The sequence below is a fragment of the Cygnus atratus genome, chromosome 5 (assembly GCF_013377495.2).
Source record: "Cygnus atratus isolate AKBS03 ecotype Queensland, Australia chromosome 5, CAtr_DNAZoo_HiC_assembly, whole genome shotgun sequence".
NCBI lineage: Eukaryota > Metazoa > Chordata > Aves > Anseriformes > Anatidae > Cygnus > Cygnus atratus.
In genome coordinates this window covers 65609302-65633093 of record NC_066366.1, presented here as the reverse complement: position 1 = coordinate 65633093, position 23792 = coordinate 65609302, and the positions used below count along the sequence as shown (strand labels likewise).

General features: G+C 51.2%; 1 protein-coding gene across 3 annotated transcripts in view; it reads left to right on the top strand.

The window, feature by feature from the left end:
• The window catches only part of LRFN5 (leucine rich repeat and fibronectin type III domain containing 5), a 59666-nt gene that overhangs the window by 1156 nt on the left and 34718 nt on the right, over positions 1 to 23792 (top strand). The window lies entirely within an intron of this gene.

Here is a 23792-nt window from a genome sequence, read left to right as displayed (position 1 = left end):
GCTCCGGAGGGAAGGCGGCCGGACGGGGAGGCGCCCGGCTCTCCGGCATCCCCTTCTCGCCTGCCCCCGCGGCGGGAGGCTCCGCGAACCGCCCCGTCCCGCTGCCCTCGCCCGGGCGCCCGCCTGGCTCCTCGCCCCTCAGTCCCGGAAGGCTGTCGCTTGTCCCCGGGATCCCGGGATATGCGTGTGCTGCCGTCCCTTCCCCTCCCGTCTGCCTGTCTGTAGCGTGCACTTCTAGTCTGCGGGAAAGCAAATGTAGGACAAGAGAAACCTTTTTTGCTGCTGGAAGGTTCCCATTCGGGGAGACGGCACAACAGTTGTAGGGGAGCCAGCGGAAACCTTGCAGCCATGTTGATGTCAGGAGCAAACAAACCTGATTCCAGGGAGCAGCCGCAGCCGAGGAGGGGCCCGTGCGAGGGGGAGCCTGCACAGCCAGGCTGGCTCTGGGGCTGCCGCACCCAGGGGAGCACTGGCGTGACTGGGCTGGAAGCGCTTTTGAAAGCCCCTTCCTTTGGTGCTTGCCAGCGCTGGCTTGGAGGCACAGGATCTGCGCCCACCGAGGTCTGCCATGAGAGTTAACGTGAGCACTGCCCTCTCTCATTGTCTTCTGTGGTGCAAGACGGCAGTGTTTCCTCTCCTGAACCTTTGTCTCCTTGTCTAGCTTGGTCTGTCATGTCTCTGGGACAGGCAATGCTTGTCATTGCATGGAGTGTCTGGAGCACGACTTGCTGGTCTCAGTTGCAGGTGTGAACGTAACCTGACCAGTCCCCCAAACTGAGCGTGGGAAAGTTGGGTGTCTCTAGCTACGTCCAGCCCCTTGCAGCCTCCAGCTGACTGTCCTGGAGCCAGGATACCTATGCCTTGGTCATCTTGCTGTTCGGACATCTTTTCCATCCATGCTTACATTTCATGTGTCCTCAGAGTAACATCGTGTCAGTGCATTCCTTCTGATTGTCCTTGGCTGAGTGCGGCATGTCCAGATGTGTTCAAGCTAACGTGGCCAGACAACAAACCTGTGAGATGAGATGGATCCACCCTGGGTCATTTGAGCCTTTTTGGTTACAGCTGTGCGTCTGAGGGCCTGCTGCTGCTCTGCGGAAGGGTCTCAGCTGGTTCTGACAGCACAAATCCTGTCTGCAGATGTTTCCAGGAGCATGGGCCCACCTGGACTTTCAGGGCTGCGCATGCCTTATGGTGCCTCATGGCCACTGGCTGGGACCCCCGTTAGCTTAGAGGCATTACCCCAAAGCTGTGATCTGTGTATGGGCTTCACCTTCATGCCAGCCCATGGACTTTGCGGTGCTGCTGGAGGTCTGTCCTGGTGGACTGGAGCTGGTGTGCTCCAAAACAAGGACTCTGCTGATCTGGGTGTCAGGTTCAATTTTGGAAGAAGAACCATACAAGAAACTGACTGCTGTCAGTGCCCAAACACCTTTCTGAAGTAAATTTCTAAATATATACTGTATTCAAGGGATTGTGCATTTGTTTAAATGCATAGTAAATGCATTTAAATGCATAAGACTATCAAAATGCATACCCAAGCTTGCCAGCTAGGCCTCAAGTCACAAACCTTACTAAGAAGCTTCCCTTGACATAATAGCTTATTTCTGAAAGAGCAGTTACTAGTTTTATCATGGCAGTGCAGTCAGTGGAAATATATCCTGGATATTTCAGGCATCTAGCACGAGTTTGAGGTAGTTTACCAGTTTGATGGTTTACTAAAACCCATGCAGGTACAGGAATGAACTCCAAACTGTGCTATTTCAGTGAGTGCGGGAGGGCTGGGTGATCTTATCTTCCATTTATGATCAAGAAAAAGGCTGGACTCTGTGCTGCAGTGTTATTCAGGATGGTTTCGTAGGGGGGCTTCTTGAATTTTTCATATAACTCTTGTCATCTAGAGAGACTTCCATTTGGCTACACAGAGGTGAATGGAGATAGACTTTGGTCATAAGGCAGGGGAAGAAGGATCAGGGATTGTCTCCCAGCGCAACAACGGGACTGACTCAGTGTGTGGTGCAAAACGGTTCGGAACCCAAGGAGAAATGTAGCAGAACAGTGTGGCAAGAAGGAAACAGATCTTCCCCGGTCAGATCTCCTGTGAGCTGCTGCCACTGCAGGTGGCTTAGTGTGCATTGTTTCCCACAGAATTCATGGAGAGGCTGGTGTGCCCGTAGGTACGGTCTTGGCAAGCAAGGGTGCCTGCAAGCTGGAAGCACAGTGGGAAGATGAAGCACCCAAAGGTGCCTGGAGAGCTTGTTCGCCTGCTGGGGTGTATGGGGATATGTCAGATGCTGGAGAGCTAATGGCTTTCCATTGCTGATCAATATTTCCTATGCTTTCAGATGTGGTAACAGGTTCAGTTTTATAGAACAATCTTTGAATGTTCTCTGAGCAAGCAACCAGTCCAGAAAATCATGCTAATAGCTCTGCTATTAACAGGCCTGGCAGAATTTGAGCCAAACAGAAAAGGCTTGTCTAAGTGCTATTGAAGCGTTTGGGCCAGGCATATTCCATGCATTAGGGAAGATTTGTACTCCTTTGACCAGACATTGCTGAGTGTTGTCTATTTATACACATCTAAATATATCCTCTGCAGTCTTCAGACTTCTCTTGCTAGTAGTAAAATTACTTTTCAATATTATGCTATTAAAATGTGCTTGCTGACACTATTTGATGAGTTTCGTGCTAAGAGATATGTCTCTGCATGTGTTTTAAATAAAAATTATTCTTGAAGTAGTTACCTAAAATGCTTTGGAAGTAAAAGCATGTTGTCAGTGCAGATGGATAGCAGAAAGCAATGTAGTTGAACAGAAGCACTACTGGAGACATGCTCAAGCCTCTAAGGCCAAATCCAAACCAGTACAGGGTTTTGTTGCTTAAAAGTGAACCACTTCTTCTATAAATATATATCAAATATATATATATATCACATATATATAAATATATATGTGTACTTTGCAATGAAAAGGAAATATTTGCTTCCAATTAGTCAGGTATATCTTCTGGTATGCCGAAGTTTGAGACATCGTTCTGGAAACAAAATATTGAAGAAGCACCTTCTCCTTTGCTGAGAGTGTCTAGCAGGCCCGGGGAGCCAGCTGGTGCTTTGGTGCTGGTGCTTTGGTGCTGGGGCCTCCCCTCCTCCAGAGCAGCACCCAGGGGAGCACCCGCCTGCCCCTGGCAGCAGGGGGGTTCACAGCGATGGGAGCAGGACTCTTCTCCCCAGGTTAACTGACCGAGCAGCTCCCGACGGAGGACGGTGAGCGGGGAGCCCGTGGCCAGCCCTCCAGCCCAGCTGTGCTGCGCACCAGGGAGCAGTTGCTGGTGGAGGAGCTGGTCTGGGAAGCTGTCTCACCGAGTACTGAGGTGGAGAGTAATCATAATTGCTGTCCAGGTCGTGTATTGGAAATGGTGTTACAGACCCAGGGGTAAAAGATGGTGCCCTAATTCCAGGCTATCATAAATATTCCAACGTAACCCTGCTGCAAAAGCGATTGCAATGATGAGTCCATATCTATGAGTGCATTTCTCCTGCAGTAGTGAGGGTTTTGTGGGGCTCCTGAAGAGGGATGGAGACCTTTGATGTATTCCCAGATAACAAACAGGATCCCTCATTGTGTTGTGGTGATTATGTGGCTGTCTGTCTGGCCTGCAGCCCATCATGAAACAGTAATAACAGTAATTTTCTTTTCTGTGGCAGCTCTTGCTGATGGTTCTTGGAGAACTAAGACAGCCCGTAGAGGAAGTGAGAGGAACTGGTATTCATAGGGCGTGGAGATGGGGCACAGAGAATGTAAAAGCAGGGTTCTCAGAAGTCTTGAGCCTGGTGTTTGATGCCCTGATGTCCAAGGACAGGCACTGTGCCCTCCCCAGCCCCTTGAATCACAGAATCATAGAATGGTTTGGGTTGGAAGGGACCTGAAAGAGCATGTAGTTCTACCCCCACCCCCTGCCACGGGCAGGGACAGTTTCCACTAGATAAGGTTGCCCAAGTCCCAGCCTGGCCTTGAACACCCTATGGATGGGGCATCCACAGCTTCTCCGGGCGGCCTGTTGCAGTGCCTTACCACCCTCGGAGGTGGTGAATCCTAGGTCCAGACTCTGTTAGCCAGAGGTCTGTGATGTGATGAAAGGTTGTGGTGCCAGGAGCCTGGCCCTGGAGGCCACTGCCTGGCCAAGGACCGGGGGACATGGATTTCAATGGAAGCTGTGTTAGCTGACAAATCACCTTGTAATTTAGAAAGGTGTGTAGTGGCGTCTGTGGTGTCTGAAGGGAGGAGGATCTGGGGGAAGGTCCCTGGCCAAGAGCATGTACAGGTGGTGCCAGGTCCAGAGGGCGATGGCAGCGCTGGCCCTGGGGGCTCCGTCCACACAGGCCCTGGGTGCTGGCTGCCTGCTGGCCCTGGCCTTGGGGCTGCTGGCCTAGCTAGCATGGCAGCTTCCATCTTCCTGGGGATTAAATCACTCTGCAGATAATATTTGTCCTGAGCTGGCTGAATAATGCAAAGGGTGATTTATCAAATGGCTAATGGGAACCCTCAGTGAAGGCCTCCTTAACTGCGTAGCATGTGGCCAGAGTGACTCTGAGTGCTTGAAGCTGGTTCCCGATGCTGCGAAACCTTTGCCTAATGCCTTGCTTTTGAGGTTGCTCTTCCAGATGAAGTTTCTCACCAGGAACTATCAAAACATTTCCATGAAAACACGTGATTAGGTAACTTTGCTTTAAAGTTGAATGGCTTTTTGTCCTTTGAAGATTTTGTTCAGGCTTCTCTGTCAAGATCATGTTGGATTGCTTTTTGGATTAGAGGCATAAAACTGTTTTCATTGCCTCAACATTGTTATGTTGCCACATATCTGATATTCCCTTGGTAAGTCATTGTAATTCTTTGTTTTGTGTAGTCTCTGTGCCTGGCCAAGGGGGACAGAGACCAGAGGCCTGAGCTTGGCACAGGAGCCTGTAGCAGGGAGGTGTGGCAGCGCTTTACCTACCATAGCATGAAGACTGACCACCAGCTGTAATACAGCAGTAAGGAAAAGGCGTACAAGGAAGAAGCAGTGTAGTAGAAAAAGTCCGACAGACAGGAAACCCCCAAATGTGTTTTCAGCACACTGGTGGCAATGTTCCTGGTCCTAGGATTTGGGCATGGGATTTCTCTAACAACACTGAACAGCAATTCAGAGACTTTTTGCTACATGTGGATGAGATGTGGGTTGAATTTCTTCTAGGTTTTAGCCAGAGTTAAGAATTTACCCATTTCATGCAGTCTGTCCCAGCAAAGGAAAACACATACAGTTGGCAGCATTGCCTGTGCTCTGGAAAGCTGCATTGTTTTTGTTTTCACCAACACACTCTTAAAATACTTGATGTAAAGCCCCCTTCCAGGCTCCATGGGAGCACATCTGAGTAAGGCGAGCAGGACGTGTCGCCTTGCCAGCTGTGACTCAGTGGCTGTGCTGAGGACGTCGCATTTCACAGGAGAGCCCCTGCTCAGGTCACGACTCAGCTGCTCTGCACCGAACTGCCTTTGAGCCCGGCCATGCCAGGGCTCCTCGTGGCTCCGCTGTGTGCTGGCGCCACTGAGCAGGCGCTGCCACTCGCGTTGGTCTCGAGTGCCACGAGAGGACCCTTCCACACTGACACAGGGCTGTGCGCCTGCCTCCGCCAGGGTGTAAGGAAACCAGATGAGAGCAGTACAGGCCTCAGTTCAGGCTGTGGTGGTGTTTGCCCATATGCAACTGCAGGGTGTCCCGGCAGGCTCTGTTCAGGAATCTTCTTGGATAGTCTGTGGCAGGGCTGGGGAGGTGGTGTGGGTTGGTCCATATGAGGACCTTTCCTCACAGTGCAGCTTGTGACTGCAGCATTTGAGCCCCTTAGGTTATGGCTTTGGTTCCTAAAGAGGTTTTGTTGCACAACCCAGTGCCATGATGCAACTCCATGGCTTCTCTTTGTGTATCAGCTCTTGCATACCCTGTTAGAGTGGATCCAGAGGAGGCCACAAGGATGATCAGAGGGCTGGAGCTCTCCTGCTATGAAGAGAGGCTGAGAGAGTTAGGGTGTTGAGCCTGGAGAAGAGAAGGCCCTGGGAAGGCCTTATAGGAGCCTTCCAGTTCCTAAAGGGGGCTACAGGAAAGGTGGGGAGGGACTCTTTGTCAGGGGGTGTAGTGATAGAACAAGGCTGATAGTAATGGCTTTAAACTTAAAAAGGGTAGATTTAGATTAGATGTTAGGAAGAACTTTATTTTTGTGAGGGTCTGGAGGCACTGGAATGGGCTGCCCAGAGATGCTGTGGATGCCCCATCTCTGGCAGTGTTTAAGGCCAGGTGTCATGGGGCTTTGAGCAGCCTGGTCTAGTGGAAGGTGTCCCTGTCCATGGCAGGGAGGTGGGAACCTTATGATCTTTAAGGTCCCTTCCAACCCAAACCATTCTATGACTCTGCTGGGGGAAACTTTGGGAAGGCAGCAGACTCACAGGCTGGAAAGAGCTGTGCTGTGCTGGAGACAAGGATTGTGGAGTGCATGTGGGGAGGACCAGTGTGCCAGGTGACATTTCACTGTAAAGGCTCTGCCCAGCCTCTGTGAGCAGAGCATGCACATGGATGCCCCTCTTTGGGCTGCTCAGCGTTTGGTGCCCTGGCTGTAGCAGTGATGGACTGGGCCACTCCAAACCATGTTTGGTCCCTGTCACCCAGCCTGTGGCAAGGGATGCACTTGGTGACCAGTTCTGGGGGTGCAGTTTTCTTTCTAGTTGCTCCTTGTTCCCTTGCACGGAGCCCCCGTTCTCACTCCAGATGATCACAACAGTTGCCTTACATATGCCTCCCCATCTCTGTATCCCTGTGTCTGCAAGCAGTGAGAAGCCCTCCCGTTGTGGGCTAGTGGAAAACCCATGGGGATATGGTTAGTCCTGTACTACATGTCTTCAGTTGTCCAAGAAAAGGAAGTTTGTTCATGTTCCAGGTAGAACTAAGATATTTCAGCTCATGGTTTGTTAAAAATAGGTATACACCTAACAGTGTATGTGTGTGGTGGCAGGCAGATGCCATGCCCCTTCCTGCAGTGAACAGCCATAAATGGTGCATCTTAAATGGGTCTTAAGCCCAGCCCCCACAACTGTTTTTGCAATTAAGAGATTCAGAGCAATGCTTTTGTGTTGTTCTAGTGGCATAAGGCAGTTTTTGTTTTGTTTTATTTTATTTTGCTGTTTTATTTTATTTTATTTTATTATTTTATTTTTTACATTATATCAGAAAACTTTAGCACTCCAGTCACTTCTCATATTTCAGCTCCATCAAAATGGAATACTTCCACTGGAACCAAATTGGAGTTTGGCTGGTGTAAGAGCTGAGCATGGTTTCCAGTCTCATTGCATCCTTCACAGAGGCCTGGCACACTGGCGGTGTAGCCCTTCATCCAGCCTAGCACATAACGTACTTACCTAGGTTTAGTGGCAGTAATCCTTTTAGAGTCCGTAGGACTGTGCACAGCGCTAGAGGAAGTGCATGCCTGAGGTCTTGCCTGGCTCGGGGCCCTACTGGCTGTTATTAGCCTTGTTACTTCAGCAATATAAGGTCATGCCTAACTTCACCGGACATGCCGTGCCACATGCACAGGAGCGTGCTGTTGGGACCTGCTCCTCTGCTGGGTGCGGCGCAGAGCTGACACCTGCCCAGGGCAGCAGCAGAGACATGAGGAGGGGTTTCCTGAACTTGCTCTGCTTGGAGAATCTGCTAGAAACACTAGAAGAGCTGTGCATGTTGTGAAACATTGGCTTTTAAAAATTTAGTAGAAAGTCATAAATCGCAGTGCCATGCAGTTCTCTGTGTGGGGTGGCAGATTTACAGTAAAATACATCTCAGCAGAGGCTGCCACCTTAGGAGGAGGTTTTTATTTCTTCACATGACATATGGTGGTCTTATTAAATGAGCATTGGTCATTAGTGTTGAGTGATGACTTACTCCCCAGCGTGATGGGGAATAAGAGCGAGGGTGGTGTGCTGGGCGTGCCTCGTCGCGTGCCAGGCGCTGCTCCCCGGGCGTGATGGCGGAGCTGGTGTGGCTGGGGGCTGGGGGCACCAGCCCGGCTCTGCCCTGCGCTGGGGCTGTGCTCGCTCTGCTCCCAGTGCTGTGGGCGCAAGAGAAGAAGGCGGCAGAGCTGGCTGCTGGCCTGGCCTCTTCCTGGGGCACTGGCCCCTCTCCTGTGGATGTCAGATGCCGGAGAGTGGGGTCGCCTCCAGGACCTGGCCCTGGCCCTGGCGAGGATGCAGGGTCTCAGGGCATCCCCTGGGTCACAGCACTGCCCTGGGCACCAGCCCCGTCGCCCCGCGTGGCATGTGGGCTCATGGGCAGCTGGGCGAGCTGAATTGCAGGATGTTCGTCCCTCACCGTGGTCCAGGGCAGGGGCTTTGTTTGCTCCGCTGTAAGTAAACAAGCGGAGCACACTCCAGTTTGCTTTTTGTGTTCAAACAGCCTGACCTATAGACATTTTGATGCAGTTGTTGAAATGGGAGGTTACTTCCCTCAGGGCTCACATTTCTGTTGTATTCATTATTGCCCATTACTGCCCTGGGTCAGACACTCTGTTTCCAACTTGTTTTATTTAAGAGGCAGTCTGCAAACAAACACCTTCTGTGTATTGAAGCAATCCCCACGTCCTTCCCTTCTCATAGAAGGAAAACATGATAAATACCATGGAAAAAGATGTAGTAGGTAAAGAAGGATAGTTACAGCTGACTGCTAGTTACGCATGACAACTGTATAGATGTCTAAGGGAACAAATTAGGAATATAGTTTATAAATGAATGTTCCTAGTGTAGCGTTGTGGAATACGTAAAAACGAGTAAAAGATAAACTGCTTAGGTAAATGCCCTTTGATTGCTTACGTTGGCGAGCCACACGATCAGCGTTAGCTCTGTTTGAGTATCACAGCCCCTTGCTGTTCACAGACGTTGTGTTATTGTCTTCCACACTTCCACTGGAGGATACAAACAGCTCAACTGAATAAGCTTAATTTCTACTAAGAAGCATTAGAGAGGCCTGTGTACAGACTGTGTGACTGTATTTGAATTGCATCTGGAAAGCTAAAATAATAATAAATAAATAACAATAATTAGGAGCAAAATTCTGGCTGGCAAAACGAGAGGCTCTCAGAATGCAGAGTTGCCATCTGAAATTCAGGCCGTACATGAAACCAGATACCCAAGTGGTTCCCTGATGGTCAGTAATGCTTCTTTGATTTATATTTGGAATGTGAAGAGAGGTGAAGGATAAAAGAGGAGAGTGAAGGGCACAAGCATTACAATTACCACATAAATCAGGAGAATCATACTCTGAGGGTGCAATGTGTTTCTCCTTGCAATGTGTTTCTCCACCCGAGGGTACTGAGAGAACTGGCGGAGGAGCTGGCCGAGCCGCTTTCCATCATTTATCGGCAGTCCTGGCTATCAGGGGAGGTCCCAGTCGACTGGCGGCTAGCAAATGTGACGCCCATCTACAAGAAGGGCCGGAGGGCAGACCCGGGGAACTATAGGCCTGTTAGTTTGACCTCAGTGCCAGGGAAGCTCATGGAGCAGATTATCTTGAATGTCGTCACGAGGCACTTGAAGGGCAACCAGGCGATCAGGCCCAGTCAGCATGGGTTTATGAAGGGCAGGTCCTGCTTGACGAACCTGATCTCCTTCTATGAACAAGTGACGCGCCTGGTGGATGAGGGGAAGGCTGTGGATGTGGTCTACCTTGACTTCAGTAAGGCTTTTGGCACCGTTTCCCACAACATTCTCCTCAAGAAACTGGCTGCTTGCGGCTTGGACTGGCGTACGCTTTGTTGGGTTAAAAACTGGCTGGATAGCCGGGCCCAAAGAGTTGTGGTGAATGGAGTCAAATCCAGTTGGAGGCCGGTCACTAGTACAGTCCCCCAGGGCTCAGTACTGGGGCCAGTCCTCTTTAATATCTTTATCGATGATCTGGATGAGGGGATCGAGTGCACCCTCAGTAAGTTTGCAGATGACACCAAGTTAGGTGCGTGTGTCGATCTGCTCGAGGGCAGGAAGGCTCTGCAGGAGGATCCGGATAGGCTGGGCCGATGGGCTGAGGTCAACTGTATGAAGTTCAACAAGGCCAAGTGCCGGGTCCTGCACCTGGGGCGCAACAACCCCAAGCAGCTCTACAGGCTGGGAGATGAGTGGTTGGAAAGCTGCCTGGCCGAGAAGGACCTGGGAGTATTGGTTGATAGTCGGCTGAATATGAGCCAGCAGTGTGCTCAGGTGGCCAAGAAGGCCAACAGCATCCTGGCTTGTATAAGAAGCAGCGTGGCCAGCAGGTCTAGGGAAGTGATTATCCCCCTGTACTCGGCTCTGGTGAGGCCGCAGCTTGAGTACTGTGTTCAGTTTTGGGCCCCTCGCTACAAGAAGGACATGGAGGTGCTCGAGAGAGTTCAGAGAAGGGCAAAGAAGCTGGTGAGGGGTCTGGAGAACAAGTCTTACGAGGAGCGGCTGAGGGAGCTAGGATTGTTCAGCCTGGAGAAGAGGAGGCTCAGGGGAGACCTCATCGCTCTCTATAGGTACCTTAAAGGAGGCTGTAGCGAGGTGGGGGTTGGTCTATTCTCCCACGTGCCTGGTGACAGGACAAGGGGGAATGGGCTAAAGTTGTGACAGGGGAGGTTTAGGTTGGATATTAGGAAGAACTTCCTTACTGAAAGGGTTGTTAGGCATTGGAATGGGCTGCCCAGGGAAGTGGTTGAGTCGCCATCCCTGGAGGTCTTTAAAAGACGTTTAGATGTAGTCCTTAGTGATATGGTTTAGTGGAGGTCTTGTTAGTGTTAGGACAGAGGTTGGACTGGATGATCTTGGAGGTCTCTTCCAACCTAGACGATTCTGTGATTCTGTGATTCTGTAATTTACTGCTGGACACAGAAAATCTAAACCAAAACATCTCTGCAGAGCGCCCATTCGTCTGGTGGTGTGCTGACTGCGTCCATGCAGTGTGGCAGGGACAGTGGCTTGCTCATTGTCCCGCTGCCATGTGCCGTGTCCATCTTCAACTTACGTTCTGACCAGCAGTGCAGAGATTGCAAATAATGCTGAGTATTAAGATACAAAAGTAGATATTTTATGCTGTAGGCTGGATTCTTAACTTAGATTTGTGTGCGCAGGGCGCCATGAAGCAGGATATCCTATTGCTTTTAGGGTAGTCTCCGTGTGCCTTGTCTAAGCATGCTAAGTTTCACTGACATAGCCTTGGTTTGTGTCTATTTTAGCAAGTGGTGTGGGGTAGCAGGAGAGCATTTCCAGGGTGACATGATGGGTGGTAAGGAGCTGATATCCACACTGCGTGCGTCTGGGATGTTGCACAGATCTGGCTTTGGTAAGACATCATGGACCGGACGGGGGTCAGAGGCAGGAGCACACGGAGTTCGGGGCAGAGCGTGCTGTCCTGTCCCACTGTGTTTCCCTGGGAGCAGCCCCGAGCGGGGCTCCCCAGTGTGGGGTGTCCCCTGGGAAGGGGCTGGCATGGGGCCTGGCTCTCTGCTGCCGGCAGCGCAGCTCTGCAGCACGTGGCTGCGGCGCGGGGCGCTGGCTCGGCTCCGTGCAGGCGCAGCCCAGGGCTGAACGGCGGTGTGCGACACTTCTTATCTTGCCAGCTCAGAAATGCAGTGCTCAGGGCATCCTGATGGATTTGTGACACTCCCTGTGGGACTTTGTGCTCATAAACCAATTAAAGGATTACATTGTAATAATGTGGAGAGTATTCTTTGTTTATTAAGTAATGCAGGTATAATTCAATTAATGACAGGCTGACCTGCTGATGTCAAGATGTGGATGCCAGCCAGGTCAGAGTCTTGAGCTCTGCTTTGCAGCTCAGCAGCAAGCTCGCTTCTGGCCTCTGAACCAAAATGCCAAAAGCTGGAGAGAATAGCTGCGAGCTAAAAAGCTGAGATAGCTGCGCCTCTGGTTGCTCCTCCTGCCTTGCAGAGAGCTGGTGGTGGAAAGCCAGGGGAGAGTCACTCTGCAGGATGCCCGGTCTCCCTAAGAGCTGCCTCCGGCCACTCCTGCTCGTAGCAGGAGGTGAGCACAGGCAAAGCTTCAGTCCGACCCTGTGTAGCCATTTCCTCACCCCTTGCGCCATGCTCACTTGGCGCCGTCTTGGGTAAGGTGTGGAGGCAGCACTGATACCTACTGTGACCACAGCTGTCCCCCCACATGAGCCATGCTGCCTGTTCTGGTGCCGCCTGCTGGGAGGGAAAGCCAGGTCTTGCACAGCTGCATCTGCCCTCGCGCCTTTGCCGGCCGAGGAACAAGAGACGTGTCCCTCCAGGGCTGCGGGCGGCAGCAGGACCTGACTCGCCCCGGCTTCCAGCACGCAGGCACTCAGCCTCTGTACCTGCATGACTCTGACTAGCTAGTGTGCGTTACTCCTGAGCAGTCATTAAAACAGCAGAATTTGTGAAGATTTTTACTAGTGTTCGTTTATGAAATGTTTTCAAGCTTGGCTGGGTATTTAATGTTCAGCATGGCTCAGAAAGCACAGTTTGACCAAACCGTGAAAGGCAATTTGCTCCCAGGGAGACGTGTACCATGCAACATGGCCAGCCCAACTCAAGCGTGCAGCTGGGACCAGGTGGGTGCAAAAGGTGTTTCTGGACTGCCAGAGATTTCCAGAACAACCAGTAGATTTCACTATCCAAAACAATGATGCTGGTCAAAATCATGCTCTGGTTTTCCATGCAATCCCATGACAAGATTATGAGGAATTTGCAGCAAAGATGAGGTAATGCCTACCTCGTTATGTGTTGAATGCAAATACAGTGAGAAAATACCTATATTATCTATATGTGTATGCAAATATAGACATAAAATCAGCTCATGTAGCCTGGCAGTGCTGGCACAATATAAACACCCGACAGCACAAGAGAATAATCTCTGAGGACCAAGGAACGGCTTGTAAGCCATGCCCATATTTTGCAGCACTTACTTTCTCGGTTGCACTTTGCAGGGAATTTGCTTGTTTACTGTTTGCCAGGAGGAAAGCCCCAAACTGCTAGTAGTCTGGGCAGCTGTCTTTGCAGCAAACTAGGCACATATGGTAAAATAAATGAAGCCTGGGCAGTAAGCTGTTCCCCTGCCAAGGTGAGAAAAGCCAGAGGCGCCCGCCCGCCATCGCTGCTGGGGACAGGGCGGCCTCGACCCCGCGCAGTGATCGCTGCGTGGCTGGGCTGGGAGCAGTGCAGGTTTCTGTCCAGTTTGTGCTATATTGCATCGCAAAATCGTGGCTCTCCTTACAGGAGAACCTGCCACAGGAAGAAAGCGTGTACTTTTTTGGGTGAAGGGGGAAATGAATGCTGATTTTCCAGCTGCTGCTGCCCTTATGTGCTAACCGTAGCAACCGGGCTTCAAAGACAAAGGGTTAAGGTACAGGTTTCCCAACTTTTCCATCGGCACAGGCAGCGTCCTTCCAATGCCGTTGTCCACCGCAAGAGGTGACAGGAGCCGTGTGGGGGGAGCATGGCCCCGTCCCCTCTGGGAGCTGCCCCGGCTGAGCCCCCCGGCCGTGGGCACCCCCGGCTGCTGGTGCACATCCGGAGCACGCAGCCGTGCAGCACCCTGCACACCTCATTTCCCTGCGGCTTACGCCTTTGGCTACAGAACTTGAAATGTAAACCTCTCTGTGTGCTGCTTCTGTCTCAGAAGCTCAAGCAGCTTCTTCAAATCCTTCCCAAAATTGTAAGATTTGAGCCCATTTGCTTGGAGGGCAGAAGCGGAAGCTTGGGATCTCCATGGTCAATCACAGCTTAGCAGCAATTCCTTGATGTTTAGGGTGAGTTTTCACATGCTGGTGATGCCAAGCTGTCCTGACATTATTCCTTTTCCCATCGCTGTGTGATGCAATGTCTTATTTTCTATTTACCTGTGCCCTGCTGCTTCTCTTTAAAACATGCAGTTAGTTAAGGCTGTAACTTTGACATGACATTCATTCCCATAAAGTGCTTTGTACACTAATATGGTACAATCATGTTGCAGTAAGATGGTATCTAAATGCTTCTAAATGTCAGTCCGTGTTGATGCATGGATGCTGTTTCATCAGGAAATTAATTGCAAATACAACACCTCTGGGCATCCTGGAACAATAGTCTCTGCAGTGCTCCCAATTACCAGCCAGCACTTGCACAGAAAAGATAATGGCGTATGAATGAGTTAATGGTAGTTGGAGGGGCTGAAGGGAAGGAGGATACCTTTTACAAATTAATGAAGGGGAAGAAAACAATGGAAGGAAAGTCAGTTCCTCAGCAAATGAGGACAGGAATGGAACGAGCAACCTGACCAAATAACTGACTTGATTTAAAGTTGACTTTATCATCCTTGCAACGATGGCTTCATCTCTGTGGTGTCAGAGCAGCAGCTCCAGCCGCTCCGGACTGTGGAGCTCCGTGTGCGGCCATCTGGGTGTTCTGTCCCTGTCCCTGCATCCCTGCCCTGAGCCTTGCCCTTGGGGCAGGGGTCTTCTGTATGGCCACATTTTGGGTTGGCTGCGTGTGACTGAGCTGACCCCAGCTCCGGCTCCCCCTGCCACCAGCGAGCTCCTGCGCCTGGGGCTGCTCGCCCAGGGCCAGAGCTGCGCACCCCTGCACTGCGCCCGCTGCCCCCGGGGACCCCCGGGCTGGCCCGCTCCCCAGGGCAGGGCAGTCCCATCAGTCGGGCAGGACACCTGGATGGCGGCCCTGTGACTGCCCCCGCAGGACGGCGCTGCCCAGCCCTTGGGGCTTGGCTGCAGCACGTGGTGCTCACCTCTCCAAGGGGCTGACCTGGCTGGGCTTTGGGCGAGGAGCAGGCGAGCAGGAGCCCAGCTGGGTGGCGGGGGGCTGTCTGCTGTGCAGCAGCAGTGGGAAGGTGGGCTGAGACTGTCTGTGTGTGCCTTGCCAGCGCATCCCATCAAGTGATAACAGCTGTTTGGTAGCGATCTGTGACCCTGATGGGCTAGGCTTGTCTCCCAGACTAGGAGTAGGAAAGAGTAAAATACCCGTGCTCCCAGCCTGTGTCAGGGCAGGGCTGAGCAGCATTTTCCAAGGGCAGCCTGGACATCTTGTGGCTTCTTGTGGGGATGAGAGGGCAGGAGGGGCCCTTGTGCAACCCTCTGTGCATGTGGCGCTGCCAGGTCTCCTCCTGAAATTTGCTAGGCTGAAATTGTGGGGAGGTGGAAGCTGAGGCTGAGCTCAGGTCGAGGGTGCCCTGTGGTGCCGCCGGCCGGGAGATGTGCTCCTGCGTCCTCACCCGGGCCATGTGGCGGGCAGCGGCGGGCATCCTTCTCGCAGGATGTGCCGGGTTTGTCAGGCCGTGACTTCTCAGTGGTTTTGCCGAAGTGATGATGCTTATGTCCCATGCAGTGTCAATTTTTCACATTATATCAACGTGTTCTGCCTGTTATCACCGAGGACAGAGCTGATGGCAGGATCCTTCTGCTGTGAGCATGGGCCTCTCTGTTATTTCATTAGATTCAGCTACTGAGGGACACCAGCTTCAAAATGTAATCGCTTTGCTTTGCAAAAGGTCTTTTCCAATATATTTCCAGCTGTGCCATGGTGGGTGCAAGTGCTGAGAGTGTCAATATGTTGAAAGGAAATTGCACATAAAGACAGCTCTTTACACCAAAAAGACACAGTAAGGCCAGTCAGATCTCATTCAGAGGTTGTGTAAAAGGCTGACGTGGTATCACTAGGAGATATTGCTCAGTGCTTTTGGGACTTGTTTGTTTGTTTTGCTCTATGCATATGTAAATGAGAGTTTAACTGATTGCAAATAGCAAAGTAGCAGATTCCTCTAATTTAAATGGTTGGAACAAAATGAAGCATTGCCCTATTCTTTTCTAGTGGTGTGAGCTGTCTTGTGTCGTGGCTCTGCTGCACTGCTTTATTAGAAACTCATTTCCCATATGTCATCTTTAGACGTCAGTGTGTGTCAGAAAAGGCTGTGCTTGTGCCAGGTGTACTAATTCACATTTTCTGCAGCATACTTCCATGTTTCCCTAGCCACTGCTCTGCCGTGGTTAGGATGCAGCATGTCATGGCATGCTACCGAGGTCTGCTGTGGACACCCAACTGAAGTCTGGTTCAGAGAGCCTCTGCTGGAGCCTGGCAGCTTCTGTAGGCAGTGGCCGGGGCACAGAGGCAGATGTCTGGAGCACAGGATCCCAGGGATTTGCTTCCTAGCTCTCCTTCAGGTTGAAAGAGAGTAATTTCTTGCATTAAGAGCATCACTCCCGAGAACAAAAGGTTTTGTTTTTTTCTGGGCAGTGCTCCTGGCAGCTGTCCTCTCTGCTGTTTCTCAAACAGCCTGTTTGTGGCTGCTGTTCTCCAAGCAGTACCGGTGTGGTTTGGGCAGTGCCAGAGCTGTCGCGGATGTCTCCAGGTGCTTCCTCTGGTCGTGGCTGTTCGGAGAGCGGCAGGGTGATGCTGGGCTGCTGCTGCCCACTGTCGCCCCTTGCCCTTCGCTGTCAAAGCCGAGCAGGTCCTGGTGACAGTGGGGACACAGCACACCTGCTGGCGGGGTGTCTGGGTGTCACCCTGGGAGCCAGCCGGGCTCTCGCTGTGGCCTGCGACTGGTCCTGGGAGCAGTGCGGTTGCTCTCAGTGACTCGCGAGAGGCTAGTCTGCTGCCGGGCATTTACGTGTCCCCAGAAGGTTTTTCAGTGACTAAAAAAAACCAACCCAAGAGTCACCTGCTGTCCAGACAGGCATCCCTGGCTGAGGAGTCCTCTCTGCCGGGGGAGCAGCACAGCAACCCTGCAAGGTCACTTCTGGAAGGCTGTAATCAGCGGGGGCTGCCAGAGGGGGTGGGGAGGTGCCGGGTTTCCACCGGGGCTGTGGGGCGCGGTGCTGCGGGGACGGACGGGGCTGGGGCCCCGGGGAGCGCAGGCCGTGCAGCCCTGTGGCGCTGGTGGTGTGCGGCCTGGGGACCGTGTGCTGTGCTGAGAGGACAGGTCCTGGGCTGGTGTGCGCAGTGCTCCCGCAGCACCCTCCTCCGCCACTGCTGTTTCTACACGGTCGTGCCCCATTTGAGGCTGCTGCTTCCAAGCCCCTGCAGACTGTCCTGTGTCCTGCTGCCTCGCCAGCCCTGCTCCCACCAGGAATCTTCTCCCCAGCCCAGTGGCCCCACTCCTCTGCCGAGGGCATGCCCCTGTCCTGGGCTGAGGTGTCCCAGCTCCAAGTACTGTGCCGGGGGATGCTGCCTGTGACAGGGGCAGGGGCATGGAGGGTTTCCTCTGCTTGCCGGCCAGCCTGGGATGCTTGGAGTTTAATCATATGAAAAGAAGAAAAGCTCAGTGGTTTCTGTGCTTGGAGACTCCATCTCCCACAGTTAGTGCAGTGAAGAGGGAGGCGGGGAGGGGAGCAGCAGCCTGGGGACAGATACTCTCTGAAGACGGACCTCTCCAGGAGGATTGTGACCTTGAACTTCGGTTGGGCTGTATCAGTGATTTTGGGACTTGTTTACCATGTCTGTGTTGAGATACAACAGCAGAACAGCACTCACTCACACTGGAGTCTCACCATGGCACATGCTGCTCACAGAAGTGCTGCTCTGCAGAGCTTACAGCCAGATAAATAAAATTGGCAGAAGAGTGATTTTTAATTAGGAACTGAACTCTGAAGCAGCTCAGTGACTTGCAGTGTTTCAAGGTCTGTGGCAGCCAGGGTCGAGGCACAGACTGAAGGGCTCATCCCAGCCAGTGAAGGAGCTATCTTTCCTCCCTTGTTGCAACACCCGACAAATAAATGTGGAACAAATGTTACTGCATTGATTACTACAAAAACTTCTCTTTGATGAGCAAAATGTGCAACCTTGACTAGAAAGCATAACTGTAATTTTTAGAAGGCATATATCTCTTGAAAGACTTAAGAGTCCTGTTTCTGAGAGAGATGAAGCATCAATGTGCTCACAAAATTAGTGGTACTTGAACTTCTGAGTGGCAAACTAACTTGAAAACAATTTTCAGCCCTGTGAGCATTAAAAGTATAACCCACAGTGTTGCTGTGCCAATCTGTCTCAATACTCAATACTGTAAAACTGAAATATTTTGTTTTTCTCTGTCTTTTCCCTCTCTTGTTTTTAATTGTAGAATTAAACAAAAGGATCAGGAAAAAAAAAAACAGATTGGAATGGAAGAACTTTAATAGCAAAGCTGGAAAAAAAAGTTTTGGATTCTTTAAAATAAAATTTTATTTTCAGGAAAAGGCTCTTTTATTGCAAGAAAGACAATTAGCTTCAGTTCTTTGCAGCATAAAATTTAGCGTATGAGAAATTATTTGCATATCTCAGAGGCTTCAGTGCAGTGGGAGTGATAAGGATGGACCAACAATAATGCTTTTGCTTTTCTGTTGCTTTCTTTAGTACAGTAAAACTTAGAGAACAAAACAGCAATCAGCAATAGCAGTTGTAATGTTGGCAAAAGATTGCAGTACGTTCACAGTAGCCATGGCAAGTGATGCATTCACACTGTTCCAAAATGTGCAGTTCTGTGGCTGTGCCACTGCGCTTCCCGTGGCAGACAGTCACTGTCACCCGTGTTACAGAGGATGCGAGACCTCACCTCTCCCGGGTGGTTTATTTCAGGTAGTTTGATGTCTTTGGGTTCTCCAAGGTCTTCGCTGTGACTGACGCTCTCCTGGCCCTTGGTGGCTCCCTGCCCGTGGCAGCTGCTCAGCCTTGCTTGTGGCCGCATGGGAGCCAGCTCCAGGCTTTCCTGAGGAAGCCGAGCAGTGGCTGCCTGTCCCTGGGGATGGCACAGTGCCTGCGCGTGGCCCGTGGGCTGCCCCCTGGTCTCTCCATTATAACTCACACTTTGCAATTGCAAGTGCGTTACAGACCTGGGCCAGGCGAGGCTGCGGGGCGAGCAGCACCCTGCGGCTCAGGGACTTGTGTGTGGCAGTTGTGGGGTGCAGCTGGGCCCCTCGCGCTGCCACAGGCGGAGCAGCCCTTGGGGTGTCCGACCTGGGAGGGCGTGGGCGCGAGCTGTGCCCCTGCCTGCCCGTGCACGGCGCTGCGCTGCCTGGGGGCTCTGGCCCAGCAGCTTCCACTGCCGTGGGGAAGGGGCGGCGTGAGGTTGCCTTCGGGGCTGGGAGAGCTAAGGTTTAACTAGGTGAGCTCTGCCGTCAGGGTGCTCTGCGGTCTGTGTGTGAGGAAATACCTCAGACGTTTTCTGCAAAATGCTGTGCTCAGACTATTTCAAGTTTGATGTCCTTTCCATATGTTTAGGACAAATTTCTGAATAACCTGCCCTGGGGTTATTGGTTTCAGTTGGACCTGGAGTGCCTGGAAGCTGCAGGTGTGCGGTGCTGTGTCAGGCGCCCCAAGCTGCCACGCAAAGCCTCGGGGCCTGGCACCCCACGGCTGCCGAGGCCCAGCCGCTGCGTCGCTTTCGGTGCTGCCTTTGGTGCCGAGGAAGCTGCCGGTGCTGTTGGCCTCCAGGCAGTTAGAGGCGTTCAGGTTCTCCAATAGTAATTTTGAAGAAAAAAGATGTATTCTTGTTCAGAGTGAAACAAAAGTTTAAAAATCCCTACCAAAATCCCTTCTTGTTCAACAGCTGTCTTGGTCATCTCTGTGTAGCCTGTGCAGATGGGGGCACACTGTTATCTTTTTTTTGCTATAGCAAACACAGATGAAAAATCTGCCTAATCTCCAGGCACCAACTGTCTCCTCACCCCTCTTGATGCCCTGCAGGTGCCAAGGCTCAAAAAGGCTCGTACAGGTGTATGCTGTGCTCACCCCCACCCCAGACCCACGGTGCCCGGTGCAGCAGGGGCAGCTCTTCCCCAGCCCCTGCGCTCCCGCGAGCAGCTTCTGCTGAGCTTCTGGAGAGGGTGCTGTGGGCACTGCGCGGGCAGCAGCCCAGTTTGGATTTCACTCCTCATCTCTCACTTTCTCATGTAGATCCAAGTGGCACCTAAGCAGCAGGACTTGGGTGCAGGAGATCTCCAATAAGGGCGAGTCATGGCCGTGTGCTGCTCCCTGCGCCAGGGAGATGCCAGGGATGTGCCAGTGACATGCCCAGGGCTGCTCCCCACCTGCTTGGGAGGTGATGGGCTCTCCTGCACGTCCTCCCCTTTCCTTCTTCTCATTCAGCTTCTTTCTGTGAAGCTTGCTTGGATTGATGAGTAGGATCTGACATGCACCACGTCACGGGAAGATGCATTCCTATGCCTGGAAGCCTAAAAATGAGAAAATGCAGTGCGTTTCAAAAGAGAACATTCTAGGGAGAACAAAGTACCTCCTTTGATTTCAGTGCATAATTTAGGGATAACTCAATTAGCTTCAGTAAAGTCATGCTAATTCACCTTCGGTAAAAGTTTGAGGTTTCCTGTTTCTACAAGCATTTTCCTGCATAATGCTGTTCTTTCTCCTTTTGTGAAAAGGAAACTGTGTAGTTTTCCTGATGCTAATTAAGATAGGAGAGAATTATACCTAAATGTACTCAATGGAAAATTATTACATTTAATATATAGCCCGAACTCCAGGTTAAAATCACTGGCCTGGTCATTGGAAGGCACAGGCACTGAAGTTAAGGCTTCCCATCCCCTTGCCCCCCCGCAGCTGCTGAGCTGCCGAAGGGCTGCGTGTGGAGCTCTGACGGAGCCTCTTCGCTGCGGGGCTGCACTCTGCCAAGGTGCGAGGGCTGCAGGTCCTGGCCCCGCACACCGTGCTGCACGGCGAGCCTACGGGGCTGAGTGCAGGGGGGCGAGGGTGGTGTTGGCAGGGGGCTGGCCCCGAGCTGCTGGCCCCAGTGCCAGCACAGCGTGCTGCTGGCCAGGCCTGGGCGTGCTGCTGGGCCAGCGGCGGCTGGGAGGGTTGCTGGAAGAGCGGGCAGCGGGCATGGGCATGCGGCAGGCGTTGAATTCCCTCTTGCAAGTCAAGGAAAGATTTTGCCCTTCTGAGCTGGCAAATGGCAGGTTGCGGTGCAGTTCTGGATAATTTTGCTTACACCTGATGCAGCAAGGGAGTTTGTCGTTTACCTTCAGTCTGGAGCCTGTTGTGCTGCTCCTGCAAGCCATGAAGATACAGTTTGGGAGCCGCAGGGGCAGGCTGGAAGATGTGGGGAAAGGGCTTCTAGATCTCCTGAAATCTGTCTCCTTTGAGCGAAGATCAAAAGTGGCAGTGACACGGCGCAACTTTGCAGGACGTGCGGCTCAGTGGTCAAAGCTGGAGCTGCTCTGCTGAAGCCTTGCAGGCTCTAGGACGGCCAATCTACAGTTGAGTGCAACAGGAATGTGGCGCAAATATAATGCTTACAGATGCCTACAACGCTAGGTATTTCTGATGACTCTAGCCAGGATTAGCCTCGACTTGGTGTACTGATGGATTTGATTTTGGTGGGGTTGTAGGTGTCCGTCTATCAAGTGTTCATTTCATGAGGCCAAGAGAAATCTTGCAACAGAAGCACAGTTGATCAATTTTTGAAGCAGCAATTAAAATCTAAGCTTCTTTGCCAAAGCCTTAAGTGTGTCTCTTATCTAAAATGCTCAGACACATTGCTGAGTTAAGAACATTAGGACCAAGAGACCCATTAAATTATCTGGCACAGAAGAGATAGCTATAAAACCTGCAAACTTACTTGATCTCATGCTGCAGATTTGATGGTATCTTCCTTATACACTAAGATGCAGAAAAGGAGGGAGAAGACTTTTTAGAACAATTCCTCTGGGATAGAAACTTTGAAAGCATGCTAAGGATTTCTTTTTGTTTTTCCAGAAATCTGTAAAATATTTTTGATCTTGTCCAGCTGAAAGGAAATCTGCTTTGCTTGCCTCTTTTTTTTTTTTTTTTAATCATCCTATAAGAAGTTTTCTCTCTCTTTTGGAAAAAGTTCTGTAAGCCGTTCCCCAGATTAATTAAAATGATCCATGATAATTAGATTGATTCAGAAACTGTTCAAAACTGTAACTCAGAGATGAGGTAAGGTCATAAAAACAATCACTGTACAGCTTTTCTATGTTTCTGTGATGTTATTAATCCATAATCCAGTTTCTTTTAAGTTTGGAGTTGGGGGTTATTAAAAGAAGTAGCCTGGATTTAAGTAGTAGGATTTATTTATTAGCCAAAGTTCGGTGCTTAATAACCAGTAAACACTTGTGTACATGCTATCCTGACTAGCCTAAACGACAGTGTTTATAATGTAAAGCAATGTGGTATGGAGAAATACCAATTAACACATGAAATAATGATGCGCTTACTTTGTCACCTACTTACATAGAGCTGCGTCTGGAGCAGCCGGGCTTCCTCCTGCCCTGGGTGCGCGGGCATCCTTTGGGGCGAATCCACATGACTGCTCCTGGAATCGCCTTTCTTGCTGCCATTTTCTGAGCTACATTTTTGTGAGACCACGTCTTTGCTTCTTGGTCCTACTCCCCAGAAAAATTTCTGTGTGCTGAGGCTCTTTTTTGTGCCTGAATATCGATATGCCTTCAGAGGTCAGTCGAAGTTCTTTAACTAAAATGTTAAATATCCCTGGGTCAGGTACCAGGTGCAGAAGGAGAATTACACGTAGAAACCAGTAAAAGCCTGTCATAGGAATGGACCTGTCATAGGAATGGACCTAACTCTAGGCAGAGACAGAAATATTGTCAATGGCTGTGCAGAAAAGAAAGGACTTTTCAGTAATTATTTCTGTTTGTCATTTCCAAAGAAGCAAAAAAATGCAAACTCACAGTGACAATGAGATTTTTTTTACCTCTGCAGGAACTAAGAAAAAGGTTAAAAAGTGACAGTTTAAGTAAGGCATTTTAAAAGTGGCAGAGCTGGATAACGGGTACCCAAGAGTATTAAAATAATTGGTCGAGGAGCTCCCTGAGACAGCAAAGGTTTATTTTTATCACCTCCTGGAACACCATGGACAATCCCGAGGAATGGGAAGGGGCTAATGAAAACTGATAGAAAAATCAAATATGATTGGCTCCAGGGGGAACTGTGCTGTCGGCTCCCGCTGGCCTGATCCCTCCCTTGCTCCCCTCCTGTTCCAGTACCTGTACCCGTACCAGTTTGCCCAGCACCCTCCACCACACGGTGCCCAGCAGCTGTGATCTCCCGTCCTCCCTTTTCCTGGAGAGCCCAGACCAGGGCTGTCCTCGGGCAGGTGCTGGCCCTGCGCTGGGCACCTCTGCCTTCTCCAGCATCGCCCTGCCCACGCCTGCTGGTCTGGGGGTGGCCGTGGGACTCCTGTGCCCTGTTGCTCCCTTTCCCGAGACCTCCTCGTCCCTGCAGCCCGTCTGTGGAGCTATCCGAGATGTTTCCCCTCTGCACAGGCAGCTTCCCTTGCTCCTGCTGCCTGGCCTGGCCCTGCAGAGCTTTATCTGGCCTGTTTCTTCTTTCTTTATGAAAATACAGTTAGATAGTACTGGATTATTTTTTATAAATACAAATGTGGGAAGGACATTTTCACCTGTCAGTTACAGAAAATTCCACTGGGTGGAACGGGACCCAGCCTAGGCTCTGGGTCGGTGACTCCAAACCTCCCAAGATTTTACAGCAAGTTCTTAGCTGCCATAGCTCTGTTTTAAACAGTTTCCCATTTAGCTGACTGGCAGGTGCTTAACTGAGGATATCTGAGCCTGTAAGATAGATGCTGCAGTCCGTGATCACTGAACGTTGGTCCCATTGCAGTCCCTCAGAGCCGCAGATGGTTCCCACAGCGACCCACCCGTGGTGAAGGGGGACCTGCTGCGTGCTGGGTGTGCGTTGGTGTGAGCTCACGCGGTACTGCAGGCACAGGGCACCAACCAACATAACAACTCCTCCGTGTCCCTAAGTACATCCA